The following is a 17,081-nucleotide window of genomic DNA, read 5'->3' as shown; positions in this document are numbered from 1 at the left end:
ACTTGAGATTTGGAAGTAAAAAGTGATGTTCTGTATTTGCGGTGTCTTTGGTTCTTATCTATTTCAGAACACTTTATAAAATAAAATAAAGCCTAAGCTTTAAAATCATTTTGAAAACTCCACCTAGACATGGCTAGAAAAACCACTATAAAGCTATATTTTGTGTGTTAAACTTAGATTAACCCAGAGTTATTATCTTCGTAGACAAGGACTACAGAAGCTTAAAATTCCCACTGCCACTGCCTGTATCCAGGACTTCCTTGTTCCACACCTCAGAAGTGCAGCAAGGCCCAGCTGACGCCTTCTAGCAGACTCCCCTGAACAGACTTATCTTCCAGAAGCCCAGCTTTCAAGTCACTCCTCTGAGAAAGGGAAGCATGGCACGGCACTATCTCCATGACTGCTCCCAGCAGCAAGGTCTTCTTACAACTTCCCAACCCCCCATGCATATGCCAGAGCTTGCACAGGCCGTTTGTTCAGATTCCCCTCAAGCCTGAAGGGATCTCTTTCTTCTCCTGGTCCTGGCAAAGTCCTGACTCCACTCCTTCGCCAACTTGCTGAGTCCCACTCCTCTAGAAAAATCTTTCCTCCTTATCCAAGACGTTGGTCCCCATCTCCACTGGCCTTCCTGTGCACTGCGCCCCTAACAGACTGCTCTTAGGTACTCTCTCCATACATACAAGACTTCTATGTTCCCCTAAAATATGACTCCCCTGATGACAGGAACTGAATATACTATTTTCTTTCCTCAGCTCCCAGCTAAAAGGTCTTCTTGGTAAATCTGTATGGAGTAACAACTCTGGGCCATGTGAGATCTGTGGTTTACAACCCCTTTGGGGCTTGACTTTTTCCCTCTAACTGTGTCACCCTCCTTGGTGTTTCTGCAAAGATAAGGAGGTTCCTGAGACTGGGCCCTTGGTGACTAAAGCGTCTCCTGCAGGAAGGTAACAGAAAGCACTGGGCTAAGATGCAAAGCCCTGGGTTTAATTCTGGCTCTTTTAGTTTCTGTGTGACTGTGGATGTGTTCCCTCCTTTCCTTCATCCTTCTTTATCTGAAAACTGAAGGAACTGAACCACCCGTAAGGTTTTTCTTCAAGTTCCACATTCCTTCATGCCAGACACCTGAGAGGCAAAGGGTTTGAGGGCATAAGCTTAAGCACTCCTAGGAAGAGTGATAAGACAGGAAAAAGGTTAAATGAAGAACACTTACTTTGAGTTGTAAAGACAAATTCCAAGCAAGGAGTGGAAGAGGGGAATGGGGAAATGGGCAGGGAGGCTCCACCCCTACATGACTGGTGGCGGTCAGCCTTCCACCTGAAATGAGAGCTGCTCACACAAGTCATCAAACGAACAGACAAGTGACAGGTTAAGAAAGTAAGCTCTCCTGGCACCCCATGTTTTACCTTCGTAGACTTAATACAACTAAAATAATGACTTACGTTAATTATTGATAGTGACTCCTCCATCAAACTAGTAAGCGTCGGGAGGCTAGGACCAGACCTATATGCTTCACCCAGCATCCACCATGCCCAGCAGTGCCCTGTAAACAGTAGGTGTCTACACAGCTGCCCAATGAATTAACAATATATAAAAGATAATATCATGCACAAGCACACCACATAAAGTAATCACCTTTCATTCTTGAAACTGAAAACTACTTTCAAATCTGAGGACCTAAAACGTGAAGGTTCTCTGTCCTTCCCTCCACAAACAGTTTTCTTCTTTGGTTTCACAGACTTCACAGGAAATTAATAGAGAAGACCAATTCTCTATTACTGGACATGGATTCATTTATTTAACTTCTCCTGAATTCTAGGTACAAAAAAGGTAAAATAGTTACTGAATAGTTACCCCTTGCTCCCTGCCCAAATCCTCTGACCAAAGCTGACAAATGAAAGCCACCTCAACTCAGAGCCATCCAGTCTTGGTAGCTACAGAGCACTTCAGTTGAAGGAATTCCTCAAGAACAGTTTGAAAATCACCAAGTCTCTAGTGAGCTGACCTGAGATCAGAATCCAAGGGTCCTCACTCTTGGATAATCCTTAGACTAATTTAATTTAGCAAGTCCACCTGAAGTCAAAAGGAAAGGTGGCTGGGACTTCCCTGGTGGTCCAGTGGGAAGACTCTTGCACTCCCAATGCAGGAGGCTGGGGTTTGATCCCTGGTTGGGGAACTAGATCCCGCATGCATGCCGCAACTAAGAAGTCCACATGCTGCAACGAAGACCTGGTGCAGCCTAAATAAATAAATAATAAATAAATAAATATTTTTTTAAAAAAGAAAGGTGATTGATCTGATAACACCCCCACACTACCTTAAGTTCAAATAACTCTCTTCAAAGGCAATCTTAAAAAAAAAAATCCCATTTATTCCTGTTTAGGAGAGTGGAGAGGTATCTCATCATGCTTAGGCTGCTATTATATTCTAGATATCACCACAGAAACTTCATTTTAATAAAAGGAAATATGTTCCATATTAAAGTCCTCTCTTCAGGCCACTCTGAAAGTGGATGGATCATGCCCATACCTCCTTGTGCCATGGGCATTTCTTCTCATTCTCTTCCCATAGGGATTTCTATTTTAAGAGCAGTTGCATGAGCCTAGGAGGAGGGCATCACGAGAGAAAGGATGAAAGTGGGATTCACTGAAAAGGATTAAAAAACACAGAGTTGCAAGATACAAGGTTAATATATAAAAGTCAATTGCTTTCCTATATATACCAGCGATGAACTAGTGGAATTTGAAATTAAAACCCAATACCTTTAAATTAGCCCCAAAACAATGAAATACTTAAGTATAAATCTAACAAAATATGTATAAGATCTATAGGAGGAAAATTACAAAATTCTGATGACTGAACACGGAAGTAAATAAATGGAGGATATTCCATGTTCATGGATAGGAATATTCAATTCTATTAGGATGTCTGTTCTTCCCAACTTGATCTACAGATCCAAGGCAATCCCAACAAAACCAGAGCAAGTTATTTTGTAGATACAGACAAACTAACTCTAAAGTTTATATGGCGAGGCAAAAGATTCTGAAGAGCCAACACAATGTTAAAAAAGAAGAACAAAGTTAGAAACTACCTGACTCTAAGACTTACTTTAAGCTGTGGTAATCCAGACAACGCCAATACTGGCAAAAGAATAAACAAACAGATCAATGCAACAGAATAGAGGGCCCAGAAATAGACCCATATAATCAACTGATCTTTGACAAAGAAGCAAAGGCAATACAGTGGAGAAAAGATAGTATTTTCAACAACTGGACATCCACATGCAAAACACCAGATTTACACACAAATCTTACATCCTTTACAAAAATTAACTCAAAATGAATCAGAGACCTAAAGGTAAAACACAAAACTATAAAACTCCTAGAAGATAACACAGAAGAAAATCTAAATGGTCTTTGGTTTGGTGATGACTTTTTACATACGACACCAATGGCATGATCCATGAAAGAACTGACAAGCTGGACTTCATTAAAATGAAAAATTTCAACCCTGCAACAGACTGTCAAGAGAATGAAAAGACAAGCCAGAGACTGGGAGAAAATGTTTGTGAAAGACATCACACGTCATCAGGGACATGCAAATTAAAACACTGTTGAGGGGCTTCCCTGGTGGTGCAGTGGTTGAGAGACCGCCTGCCGATGCAGGGGACACGGGTTTGTGCCCCGGTCTGGGAGGATCCCACATGCCGCGGAGCAGCTGGGCCCATGAGCCACGGCCACTGAGCCTGCGCATCCGGAGCCTGTGCTCCGCAACAGGAGAGGCCACAGCAGTGAGAGGCCCGTGTACCGCAAAAACAAAAACAAAAACAAAAAAACACTGTTGAGATACCACCCCACACCTATTAGAATAGCCAAAGCACAGAACACCGACAACACCACACGTTGGTTAGGATGTGGAGCAAGAGGAACTCTCAAATACATTGCTGGTGGGAATGCAAAATGGTACAGCCACTTTGGAAGACAATTTGGTGGCTTCTTACAAAACTAAACATACTCCTACCATATGATCCAGCAATCATGCTTGTTGGTATTTACCCAAAGGAGATGAATATCTATGCCCACACAAATACCTGCACGCGAATGTTCATAACAGCCTTATTCCTAACTTCCAAAAGCTGGAATCAACCAAGATGTCCTTAAGTAGGTGAATGGATAAATAAACTTCGGTACATCCAAACAACAGCATATTATCCAGCACTAAAAAGAAACGAGCTATCAAGCCATGAAAAGACATGGAGAAACCTTAAATGCATATCATTTAGTGAAAGAAGCCAATCTGAAAAGGCTAACTATGAATCCAACTATATGACATTCTGGAAAAGGCAAAATCATGGAGACAAAGGTTGGAGGGAAGTAGGGAGGGATGAACAGGTGGAGCAGAGATGATTTTTAGGGTAGTGAAAATACTGTAATGATAAATTATACATTTGTCCAAACCCACAGAATGTACAACACCAATGTGAACCCTAATGTAAACTACTGACTTTAGGTGATTATAGTGTGTCAGTGTAGGTTCATCAACAGTAACAAATGTACCACACCTGGAGAATGTTGATAGTTGGGAGACTATACATATTTGGGGATAGGGAGTATGTGGGAAATCTTTGTACCTTCGTCTTAATTTTGCTGTGAACCTAAAACTGTTCTAAAAAATAGCCTTCGAAAAAAGTGACCAATGCGACAAGAGGTTAAAATGTATCAGCAAGAGTGACTAGATATATATTCTAAATATCTAAATACAGGTAAAGACTGCTTTTAAACCTGTTAAAACAGGGACTTCCTCGGTGGTCCCTGTGAAGAATCTGCCAGTCAGGTCACGGCACTCCCTTGACAGCTAGCTGCCTTTCCAGTTATTCTCTTAGGTTCTGGACGGGCAGAGGAAACAGACCTCAGGAGAATCCAAGAAGCTTTTTTCTCAAACTACTAGCCTGCCTTCTGACAACTGTGGTCCACAAGCTCTGCTGCTACAAGGTTCCAAACCATGCCCTCAGCAACTCCTGTGCTCAGCAGAAATCCAGGCTTCCTTTCATGATACCATGAAAACCAACTTCAAAGTGATGAGACCTATTCAAGTTCTGTTGACTCATTTAAGTGTGCTGCATCCCACAGTCTCTTTAGCACACCAAGTACCATTCAGACAAATGATGTGGCAAGGTGGTCACATGCTCCTTGCTTAAAATACCTTACACTTGTAACAGAGGACTTAGCCTTTAATCTAAGGCTCATGCTCCCCTGCCTGGTACAGGAATTCGAGAGATCAAGCCCTGTACCATTTACACCAGCAGATGACGCTGCTGCACCGCTCCCGCTCATCAGTCTTCTCTCCCTGCCAGCTAATTCACCTCACCCACACTTCACACGGCTCTTTTTCGTACTCTTGTCTTCAGACACTTGCCTCTTCCTCCACTACCTACCTTAAGCAGGAAAAGACAAGGCAAACCCAGGCAGCTGTTGCTTTTCCTTCCCTGCTCATGAATAATTTATACTGGGGTGGTGGCAGAGGTGATGGGTTGAGCTGAATCCTCCATTCTGCTACAGGCACCTACTGCAGCAAACCCCACACCACCCTAGAGAGGCCATGGGGAGCCATGAAACAGGCAGGAGTTCCACCAGATTTGCTGCTACGGCTGCCCTGTTTCAGGATCCTTGAGGAGAGGAGGTGGAGGGGAAAGCAGGCACCTGTGAGGAATTGCCTGGGTTTATTTGACTGCCAAGAAATGTTCAAAACATAGAAGGTAAAGGCCCAACACGTAGTTCTAAGATAATGCCGAGGATTTATGGTCCTGACAAAGCTCTGGAATCTTGCCTCACAGACTCTTCAAACCAGAGGGAGAAAATGTGTCCAACATCCCCCTGCTGACTTTGTGGGAACACAGTCCGGCATGGAGTACGAAGACAACTGGCTGAAGGAAGCAAGGCTGACACATTCTTTGCCTTTCTTGGTTACAGCGGTAAGCCAAATCTGACACGCTGCAGATGAGCTTGGGGATAAGATGGTTAGAAATGACAGGGTCCGACATCACAGTGACCTTTAGACAGGAATTTCACTTTCAAAACAAACAAAATTAGAAGCATACTCTCTAGCAACTCATGTAAATGTAATCACTGATCAAAATGTAAACACTGTCAAACCTACTTTCTTCTTGCTAAGAAGTATTTACATAAGAAATATTATGTTAGAAATAACACCACAGGCAGGGGCTTGATTTGATAAGATTTCCAGTAACAAGACTCATGTGTTCCTTCATCTTGCCCTGTTGTGCTATAGGACATACGGTATATAAAAATCACCCACTGCTTGGCTACTCCCAATTAAGAATCATAAAGGGTTATTACGCATGAAGAAGTTTATGAAGGGCCCTGTTCAGAGAACGGCTTCAGAGTCAAAGAACGGCTTCATTGCATGAAGGGTAAAGAGAGCCAGGCAGAAAGGGGAAGCTGATCCTCGCCCTAAGATTACTTAACGTGCCCATTCAGCCCCCTCGTCCTGCCAGGAGGCTCACCTCTTGCCACTAAGGCTCACAGGATCTACATGTAGAAGTCACAGCTTCTACTTAAACCCCAATTAGTTAATTAATTTCTCTTTCTTTCATTCATTTTTCTTAAGGGAAAATACAACCTATAGATCCTTGGACTGAAAATCAGAATGCTGTTTTTAATTTTCCTTCAAGGATCTACACGGGAACGCTGAAAACCCATCACTGACTTGCACCTCTCTCTCACCCAGCTCCATGCTCCATATGACTTAGTGGCAGCGGAGACATCTCAAAATGACACATTCTGGGATGTCACAGCAGGGCTGGAGCTGCTGAGTAAGATGCAAGATACAGGGAAAAGAGGAAGTCGCGGCTCCGATCCCAGTATTCAGGGCCTTGTGGCTCCATTACTAAAATAAGTAATAAAGGCATTGTTGAGGCTCAGAGTGGGCTGCCCCAAAATATGCCACCGTGGCATATTGATTATTTTGAATTGAAGCTGCCTAAGAAGCCGCTTATATAAGGAAGAAAAAAAAAAGACTCTGACCCTCCTCTGTCTCCCTGAAAAGCAGGAAATAAATCTCTCATGTGAAAGGTTCACTCTGCATCTGGAGGTAGAAGGAAACACTTACTGTCAGAGACAAGGAGTTCAGAGCCAAGAAGCCTATATAAACAAACCTTGTTACTTTACTTCTTTAATTTACTACCCCAAGCTTAAACTCTGTTTACAGTCTTTTCTAATTCAGCACCCAAAGCCTAAGTTTTTTTGTGCTGTCAATTCCTCACAAATTTATTGTTTGTCTAAAAAGTATAAAAGCTGCCTTCTCTGGCTACTTCTTAGGTCCCATTTTTATGAGATTTCCATGCACATGATTAAAATTTGTTTCTTTTTCTCCTCTTAATCTGCCTTCTGTCAATTTTATTCTTAGTCCAGCCACAAAAGCTCAAGAGGGGCAGAGGAAGAAATCCCTCACCCCCACCCGCTTCCAACAGAACACACAAAGTACTTCCCAGAAGGGAAAATGACAAAATGACCACAATTAGGAGTATTCTCAGAGCAATCCAACCAGCCACTGGAGGGATCAACTGGGAACAGCCTTCTTAAACCTGAAATCGTACCACAAAGTGTTTTCAGGGTATTTCCTTCTCCCCAGAGGACCCTCTACACAAAAGGTTTAAGGGAGCTTCTACTATCACAAGAAAAACCCCCTTATGATAGGGAATTGCAAAAGCAAGGGAAGAAGAATGAAAAGTCACTGTATACACATAACTAAACTAATAAAAATGAAGCTAACAAAAATAAAATCAATTTTAGGACTGGGCAAATTTTCAAACCTTAACATAACCATAAAGCTAAAATTTACAATTTAACAGATGTCCATAAAAGTGCTCTAAAAAGAGACATTTAAAAATGACCTGGGTCCTTCAAAAATGCTTACACCATTTACGCAATGGACCCCTCATACAAAACCAGATAAAACCAAAATACTAATGTACAGGAAGAATTATTTATAATTAATTCTTTTTTAAAAAGTTAACCTTCAAAAATGCAAGTTTTATGCAAATAAAGCCCCCACAAACTGACTTCCTTAATGACTATTTTAATAAAGACCCAGGTTATTGCTGTGCAAGCATCGAAGGTGCCAATTTTTCACCTGTTTCTCCTTTTGAGCCTAATACTGGGGGAGTCAAGCATTCCTAGAAGGCAGATAAGAAGCAAAGGGTAGAAAGGAAAAGGATATTTTTCACAAAAAATAATTTTAAGCAATGTTTACTATAATTTTAAGTGCTATATGGTCTGCCTGAAGCAGGCTAGCCTGTAGGTTACTGCACAGTATTTGGATACAGCGCTCTCTATAAGCAATAAAAAAACATCAATTCCTTCCCATTAGCGAAAAAAGGAAGAAAATGCATTTCCCAGCTCCTCCAAAAGACTGAAGGTATATCACCCTCCCACTGGAGGGAGGTAGGTCTCTGTGGTAGAACAGAAAAAACTCAGAGTCAGAAAATCCAAGGCTCAGATCCTACTCTACCTCTTGTCTGTGGTATGACATGTGACTTTGCCTTGCTGGGCTTAGCATCCTCCTAAGATGGGAATGGAAACAATGCCTATATCCTGGGGTGATGGTGAGTTCTGAATGAGACCAAGCACTTGTTAAACTGTTCAATGTCAATGAGCAGATCTGAGAGGGGAAAAGAACAATCACCCTTCCCATGTTTATTATTTTATAATATTTAATCTTCCTGATTTATATGTTAAAGATGTACAGAATTGAAGACAAAGAGAATTATTAATGGGATACAAAATCCTTCCTCCCACAAACCATTTGAGTATGACCTGAAAATTGAGCACATTTACTAGAAGCTGGCTTGAGAAAATGAAAAGGCCCATGACCTCCAAGACGAGGGGAAAAAAGTCACAGAATTTTTAATTAGGTGGCACCATAGTCCAACCCTATCAATCTAAAAGCTGAGTGAGAAAAAGAATTTGTCTCAGGAGTAAAGCCTAGATCTCGCAGGAACGTCCTCAACCAGGAGTCCCCGTTGAAGATATCCTCTGACCGCACCTGGAGATAAACCGAAATGCAACCATAAGTGCCACCTGAGGTCAGACGCTGAGCCAAGCATCAGGATTAGGGTTGGGGATGAAAGAATGACAATACAGCCAGGATTTTATGATCTGGTCAGAGAATCACCAAATAATCCCTAAAGAGAATGACAAACTATGTGGTGCTCTAAAGGAAAATGATGGGGAGCTACGACAGTATATATGGGGGGTGGCAGCGGGGAGAGACCTGGATTTATGGGGTGGAGATGGGGTTTCCGGGAAATACTGTTTGACTTAGGATATAAACGATGAATGGGGATCAACCAGGTAAGGGTAACCAGTGGGAAGTAAAGGAGGGAGAGTGTTCTATGCAGAGGGAACAGCACATATGAAGCCAGAGACAAAAGAAGGTCAGCACAGACAAAATGCAATGGAACACGGTAAGAGATATGGCTGATGAGGTCAGCAGGGGCCAAGTCCCGGGGTGGGGTAGGGGGACGGCCACATGAGAGGATTTGGGCCTATATTCTAGGAGCAATGGGAAGCCATTTAAATGTTTGAGCAGAGAATGACATGCCCAGAGCTGCATGCTGAAAACATCACAGGGTGCCATGCAAAGAATGGATCACAGGGCATAAGAACAAATGCAGATGGATCAGTAACCAGGCTACTGCAGGCGACCAGGTGAGACACAGTGACAGCCTGAACTAAGGTGGTGGAGGTGGACACAGAGATGAAGAGAAGGGGGACAAATTCAAGAAAACCTGAGGAGACAAAGATCACAATGGCTTGGTGACTACTCCAATGTGGAAGACAGGCGACGGGAGGTTGTCTGGCAGAGGTGCGGCAGAGGAGCTGAGGGAGAGACTGGGACATGAGAAGGGTGAAATGACTGGCGTGGGAGGTGGGAAAAATAGGGGGAGAAACACTGGATGAGGTCCAGTGTCTGGTTTTGATGAATGGCAATGCTCTTCTCCAAGAGAGGGGAAGGGCAGGAAAGGAAAGGTTGGAAGGGAAGAGATGGTGTGTTTTGACCATATTAAGTAAGAAGTATCTGTGGAAATAAGATAAATGGGTCTTAAGTACAAGGAAGTGTCTAGGTAAAGATTTAGATTTAAGCCATCAGCACAAAGGTGGTAGCTGAAGCCACTTTATGTCACTCAAGGAAAAGGTCTGGAATAAGAAAAAAACCTAAAGGAAAACCCATATTTACAGGGCAAGGATGGAGAAAAGCTGATTAAAGGACAAAAGTCTTAGAACCAGCAGAAGGTGGGATACAGAAACCAGAGAAGGAAAACACATAAAAATTATTAAACAGTATAAAATGCTATAGAGAGGGCCAAAAAGAGAAAAGGAGATGAGAGACAGAGACTGAAAAGTATCTTTTGGCTTTTGAGATTAGACCACTGGTGGAAGATTCTAAAGACAGTAATGGAGATACGCCTGCTAAACTGCAATGGGGTAAGCAGAGGCAGCAAGGAGAAACACGAAGTTACAAAGGCATAGTGGTAGTGGTGCAGGGGTGTGCTTGTGTGAATGTGATTTAAAAAAATATTAGAGAGGCAAAGTATGCTACACGTGCTGAGAAGGACGCTTTCAGCCAGCCTATTGGAGAGTTCTTCCACAGAAAGGAAAATAACTTGGCCCTAAAGATCCTGTGAGATAAAGAAAGGCGAACACTAACAACTTAGGTTAGACAAGTATTGGAACCTGTTTGCCCCAGGTGAGGGTAAAATTATTATTTTATAAATGAAAAACCACACCAAAGACAAGAGGCTGCAAAGACCACTGGCCTCAGTAGAGAAAGTCAGAAAGAGCCTGGAATGGGCACTTTAGGTCCTCATCACTAAATCCTAACTGGGGCAAACGGTATCTTTCTGGGAATAACTCCTAGTGAGTTTATGTCCCACGGAGCAGAAACACTGTGGGCAAAATAAAAGGACTCGGAAAAGCACCAAATACATCATACCAGACATCATGAAGAAAAAGTGGGCTGTGTCTATATATAATCACTATCCAAACCCCAATAATGCTTAGAAGGCTGCTGGCAAATTTTTGCTGAGTTGAAATTTGCAAAGTTACTCTGCTTAAAATTCTCAAAGTACCTAACGACTGGAAGAAGCAAGAGAGTGGTCCACACTTTTTCCTAAAGATGCTGAAAGAAGCTGAATAAGGAAGAGAACAAATAAGGAGGCTGGCAGAGTCATAATGACATTTGGCTGGTACCATCACTTCTTTACATGAAGCAGGCTGTAGGTACCTCAGGGACTTTGTAAAGGTTTCAGGTTGACTCATTATAAGCATGCACATTTTTGCCCTAAACATGGAAAAAGACTCTTTCTGACCTTATTTCAGGCCCTACATTTTATAAGGAAAAACAAAGTCAGAGATATAACTTAGAAGATTGCAGAGTATGCCACAATCCAATTTTACTTTCTTCAAAAATCACAACTTGAAGTGGGAGTAGAAGGCCCACCTTAACAGGAGTAGGAACATTCATAAAGACTAAAATAGATCTTCGCTCAAAATAACATGTACCCATTGGGTCAAACAGACACCTAGACACAAGAGCTCAAATTTCTGTAATCTGAACTCTGCTCTCAAAGTTATGATCACTCGGGCTTCCCTGGTGGCACAGTGGTTGAGAGTCCGCCTGCTGATGCAGGGGACACGGGTCCGGGAAGATCCCACATGCCGCGGAGCGGCTGGGCCCGTGAGCCATGGCCGCTGAGCCTGCGCGTCAGGAGCCTGTGCTCCGCAACGGGAGAGGCCACAACAGTGAGAGGCCCGCACACGGCAAAAAACAAAAAACAAAACAAAAAAAGCTATGCTCACTCAAGTAAATATTATAATAAGAATTGCTATTTTCCCACATCTGTTTCAAATGTAAACAGATAAAACCTAGAAGAGAGCCCTATTTGTCTGATTAAACTATTCAATGTTCATTCCTTCATAAAACGAAGATTAATCCTTAACTTGTGGATATATATACACATATTAAAGATACATATCTTCTATCTGTCTGTCTATAAAGCTCAATAAAGTTCTAGACTGCCTAAGATGCTTTGAAAAAGATCAAGAACGCTTAAGACAGAAATGCCTACTGGTGGCAAAGACTTTGAAATGCATATGACCTGCAGGGTACTTAGAGACAAGCAGACATCTGCACACATACAGAATCAATTTTTAGAAATTTATAGGAAGGAAATAATCCAGACTAAAAGTTAGTCCAAAGTGGGGGGCGGGGGGAGAAAAAAGAAACAGTACAATAAAAATAATCATTGAATATCCAACCACAGATATTCAAGCATCCATTTAAAATGTTTATAAAGTTTTTGTCAATAAAGGAAAATGATCACATAAAAGTTTTAAAAAGCATGACATTATGATTATTTTAATTTTAAAATAGGAGGAAAAAAATAAAAGAAATATACTAAAAGTAGTTATCTCTGGGTCGTGAGATTACAATTTTTTTCTTTATACTTAATTTTTCTACGTTTCCTATGATGTGCTTCTTTTATAATCAGAAAAAAAGAAAAGAGAAAAAACTGAATATTAGTTGAATAAGAATGGATGTTTTCAGACAAGCAGTGACATGGGGCCCGGAGGCTGCTTTGACTCAATATGTATATGCACTTTATAAATAAATATGAAAAATTAGTGCTACATACACCAGCTAAAACTCAGTGGAGCTGTTTCAGGAAGGAGGAGGATTAATCAAAAGTTGAACTATAAATACAAAAACAACACTGTGGCTAAAAGTATGGAATTCCAGGGACTTCCCTGGTGGTTCAATGGTTAAAACTTCCCCTTCCAATGCAGGGGGTGCAGGTTTGATCCCTGGTCAGGGAGCTAAGGTCCCACATGCCTCGCGGCAAAAAAACCCAAAACATAAAAACAGAAGCAATATTGTAACAAATTCAATAAAGACTTTAAAATTGGTCCACACCAAAAGAAATTCTTTTAAAAAAAAAAAAAGTATGGAATTCCAGCTGGGAGAGCTTTGAAATCACATCACTTTTTTCAGTGTAAAGTCTCAAATGTCAGTGAACCATGCCCTTAGGTCACCAAGTAAGTGAAGTACATTATATGGGGCATTTTCCCCCCTGGAGTGACAAGAGATTAATATAGAAAGAACACACACACACACCTAAGCACACACACCGACAGATAAAAGTTCCAGCTGCAAATCTGGCCTGAGCTATAATCAGCACCTAAAATGAATGGAAGGAATCCAAGGACTAAACACTGCCTCCAAACTCCAAATTACTCACAGAAGCACACAACTCAAGAAAAGTCCCCACCTACTGGAGGGAAACCTATTTAAAAAAAAAAAAAAAAAAGGGTCCTACATCAAAGGGATGAAAAAGCAGTAAGCAAGCCAAGGCCTGCTGTGTGGGGAAGGACACGAGTACAAACCCCCCGATCACTTGACCCGTGTGAGCAGACTGACCTGCCTCAACGACTATTCTACAGCCCGTGGTGCTGACAGCACTGCTGGTCTAGGGAGGAAAGAATGACATGCTGAGGAAGGGCAGTGACTACTGCTTAGCAGGGGACCAGGCAGGGCCTCTCAGTTCCCAGGGGAACACAGTAGATGATCACTGGAGTCAGGTTTCAGGAGACTGGGGCTCTGGTCCTCACTGACTTCCTCTGTGACCTTGAACTGCTCATATAAATGCTGATCTTTGTCTTCTCATCTAAAGTGAGGATTAGGAAATTCCCTGGTGGTCCAGTGGTTAGGACTGCGAGCTTCCACTGCAGGGGGCACAGGTTCAATCCCTGGTCAGGGAACTAAGATTCTGCATGCCACGCAGTGTGGCCAGAATTTTTTTAAAAACCAAAAAAACAAACAAAAACCCCCTCCGATTATAAAATGAGGATTAGATCACCTGCTCCCATCTGCCCTCACTATAATGGATGATGAGATACTGGCTTTCATCACCACGGGGAAAGGGGAGAATTTACTCCAAAGCTGACAAAAAAAGGAGCTCTCTATCTCCACCTACTGCCTATCCTATTACAGGAATGAACACTTCTAACCACCTGCTCCCTGCAGGGAGGTGGGGGATGCTGCCAAAAACAACAGACGGCCAGCAGTTTGGTTTAGCGCCCCTCAGCTATAGTCAAAGACTTGCTCAAGTCTGTTATAACCAAATTACAAGCAGATACATGAAGAATCACAAGACAGCGCTGGATTCCGGGCTGTCTCCCCCTTCCCAGCCGTGTTGCCTGAAGTAGAAAGCTGTGCTCCCAAGTATTCATCACAGCTGAGGGGGAGGAGCCACGCTGGGGAAAGAGCAGCAGGCCCCAGTTCCATGAACTAGTTCTCCCTTCCTCGCAGAGCAAGAGCATGCACAGTTATAGCAGAGGGTACTCGGAACGTTTGTGGCAAAATGGGCTCTCTCAAATTCAGAAAGGTTTTTTCGAGGGCCACTTTAGAATGCTTTCATGCAACCATTTTAATCCCCCTACATAAGATGTCATGTCTCTGAAACAAGATTCTTGGGATTGCTGAAATGATCAACTCTGGCTACTCTTCTGTGTAGAGTGTCTTTCTGCTGTGACCTGACCTTATGAAATAAATAAACTAATTTTAAAAATCCACAATAAACAAACACAAACTCAATAAAAATCACAAGATGTCTGCTTTGAATTGTATTCCTGGTCTGGGCTAACTCTGGGTCTGAGTTTCTTTACCAATTCAGAAGCTGGACTATACAATCTCTAAGGTTCTGTCCAGCTCAGTAATCCTGTTAACGACCTTACCTAGACATCCAGGCCTTTACTTTGCAGAGTGAAGCTGGCTGTCACTGACCATGCCCGGTGACTTTGTTGAGCGCACACGCATACATATGCGTGCCTTCTAGAGGTGTGTAAGACACTGCCTACTGAAAGGAGGCGCACGCTGTCTTCTACTGTGGTCCCCGATACCGAGGGCACCTAAACAGGGCCTTTGTAATATCAAATGCATCAGTAAGTGATAATCTAGCATCTCTTTTAAAATCTTGCAGCAGAAATTAAAGCACACCTAAATAATTGGGAAGACATCTCATGTTTATGGATTAGAAGGCTTAAGATTGTTAAAATGGCAATAGTGCCGAAAGCAATCTCCAGATTCAATACAATTCCTATTAAAACTCCAACAGCCTTTCTTGTAGAAATGGAAAAGCTGATCCTCAAATTCACACAGAATTGCAACAGGCCCCAAATAGCCAAACAATATTGAAAAACAACAACAAAGTTGAGGACTCACATTCTCTGATCTTAAAACTTACTATGAAGCTACAGTGATCAAAATAGTTGTGATACCAGCATAGGACAGACACACAGATCAGTGGAATAGAACAGACAGTCCAGAAATAAACCCATACATCTATGGCCAACCGATTTTTTACAAAAGTGCCAAGTATTCAGTGGGGGACAACAAATGGTGCTGGGGCAACTAGATATCTATATGCAGACAATGAAGTTACACGCACGTCCCCCTGCCCCACCTCACGTCATATACCAAAATTAACTCAATGACCCAAATGTAAAAGCTAAAACTACAAAACTCCTGGAAGAAAACACAGGAGTAAATCTTCATGATCCGGGATTTGCCAACAGATTCTTAAATGTGATACCAAAACACAAGCAACACAAGAAAAAACACAGTAGAACTCACCAAAATTAAAAACTTACTACATCCAAGGGCATTATGAAGAAATGAAAAGACAGCTTATAAAATGGGAGAAAATATCTGCAAAGCATTTATCTGGTAAGAGTTTAATATCCAGAACATACAAAGAACTCTTACAATTCAAGAACAAACAACCCAATTCAAAAATGGGCACAGGTCTTGAATAAACACTGCTCAAAAAAATGATACACAGGGCTTCCCTGGTGGCGCAGTGGTTGAGAGTCCGCCTGCCGATGCAGGGGACGCGGGTTCGTGCCTCGGTTCAGGAAGGTCCCACATGCCGTGGAGCGGCTAGGCCCGTGAGCCATGGCCGCTAAGCCTGTGCGTCCGGAGCCTGTGCTCTGCAATGGGAAAGGCCACAACAGTGAGAGGCCCGCGTACCGCAAAAAAAAAAAAAAAAAAAAGATACACAAATGGCCAACAAGCACATGCTAAGATGCTCATCCCCGTTAGTCGTCAGGGAAATGCAAGTCAAAACCACAAGATATCGCTTCACATCCACTAGGATGGCTAGAATTTAAAAAGGACAGACAGTTATCACGTGCTGAGGAGGATGTGGAGAAACTGGAACCCTCCTCATACACTGCTAATGGGAATGTAAAATGGTACAGCTGCTATGGGAAACAGTTTTGGTGGTTCCTCAAAAAGTTAAACATAGCATTCACCTTATGACCCAGCAATTCTATTCCTAGTTATACATATACCCAAGAGAAATAAAACGTATGTTCCCACAAAAACTTGTACACAACTGTTTACAGCACCATTATTCATAATGGCCAAAATGCAGAAACAATCCAACTGTCCATCAACAAATTAATGGGTAGACATTTTTTCATATCTATACAATGGACAATTCAGCCATAAAAAGAAATGAAGTACTGATACATGCTACAACGTGGATGAACCTAAAAAACATGTTAAGCGAAAGAAGCCAGACACAATTATATGAAATATCCAGCACTGGCAAATCCATGGGGATAGAAAGCAGGCTGGCAGTTGCAAGGGGCTGGGAGGAGGGGGCGCATAGGGAATGACTCGTTAATGGGTACAGGGTTTTCTTTTGGTATGACGGAATGTGAAATGTTTTGGAACTTGATATAGGTGGTGGTTGCATAATACTATGAATGTACTGAACGCCACTGAAATGCATACACTTTTTTTTTTTTTTTTTTTTGCGGTACGTGGGCCTCTCACTGTTGTGGCCTCTCTCATTGCGGAGCACAGGCTCCGGACGCGCAGGCCCAGCGGCCATGGCTCACGGGCCTAGCCACTCCGCGGCATGTGAGATCTTCCTGGACCGGGGCACGAACCCGTATTCCCTGCATCGGCAGGCGGACTCTCAACCACTGCGCCACCAG

At 42.4% G+C, this 17,081-nt stretch overlaps 1 protein-coding gene across 14 annotated transcripts in view; it reads right to left on the bottom strand.

Annotated features, from left to right (window-relative positions):
- The window catches only part of RPRD1B (regulation of nuclear pre-mRNA domain containing 1B), a 77,355-nt gene that overhangs the window by 24,040 nt on the left and 36,234 nt on the right, over positions 1–17,081 (bottom strand). Inside the window, exons 7-8 of one of the 14 annotated variants that reach the window (XR_010935267.1) lie at positions 1,633–16,064; positions 1,211–1,540 (exon numbers count right to left, since the gene is read on the bottom strand). The exons of 9 other annotated variants lie outside the window; for them this stretch is intronic. The gene's annotated coding sequence lies outside the window, so the exon portion shown is untranslated. Of the gene's footprint in view, positions 1–1,210; positions 16,065–17,081 lie in introns of all 14 variants that reach the window. 4 more of the 14 variants (XR_010935275.1, XR_010935266.1, XR_010935274.1 and 1 more) reach the window with 4 other exon arrangements.

This window comes from Pseudorca crassidens, chromosome 15, assembly GCF_039906515.1.
Source record: "Pseudorca crassidens isolate mPseCra1 chromosome 15, mPseCra1.hap1, whole genome shotgun sequence".
NCBI classification, from domain to species: domain Eukaryota; kingdom Metazoa; phylum Chordata; class Mammalia; order Artiodactyla; family Delphinidae; genus Pseudorca; species Pseudorca crassidens.
Note: the sequence above shows the minus strand (reverse complement) of the source record. Positions and strands in the feature narration are given on the sequence as shown.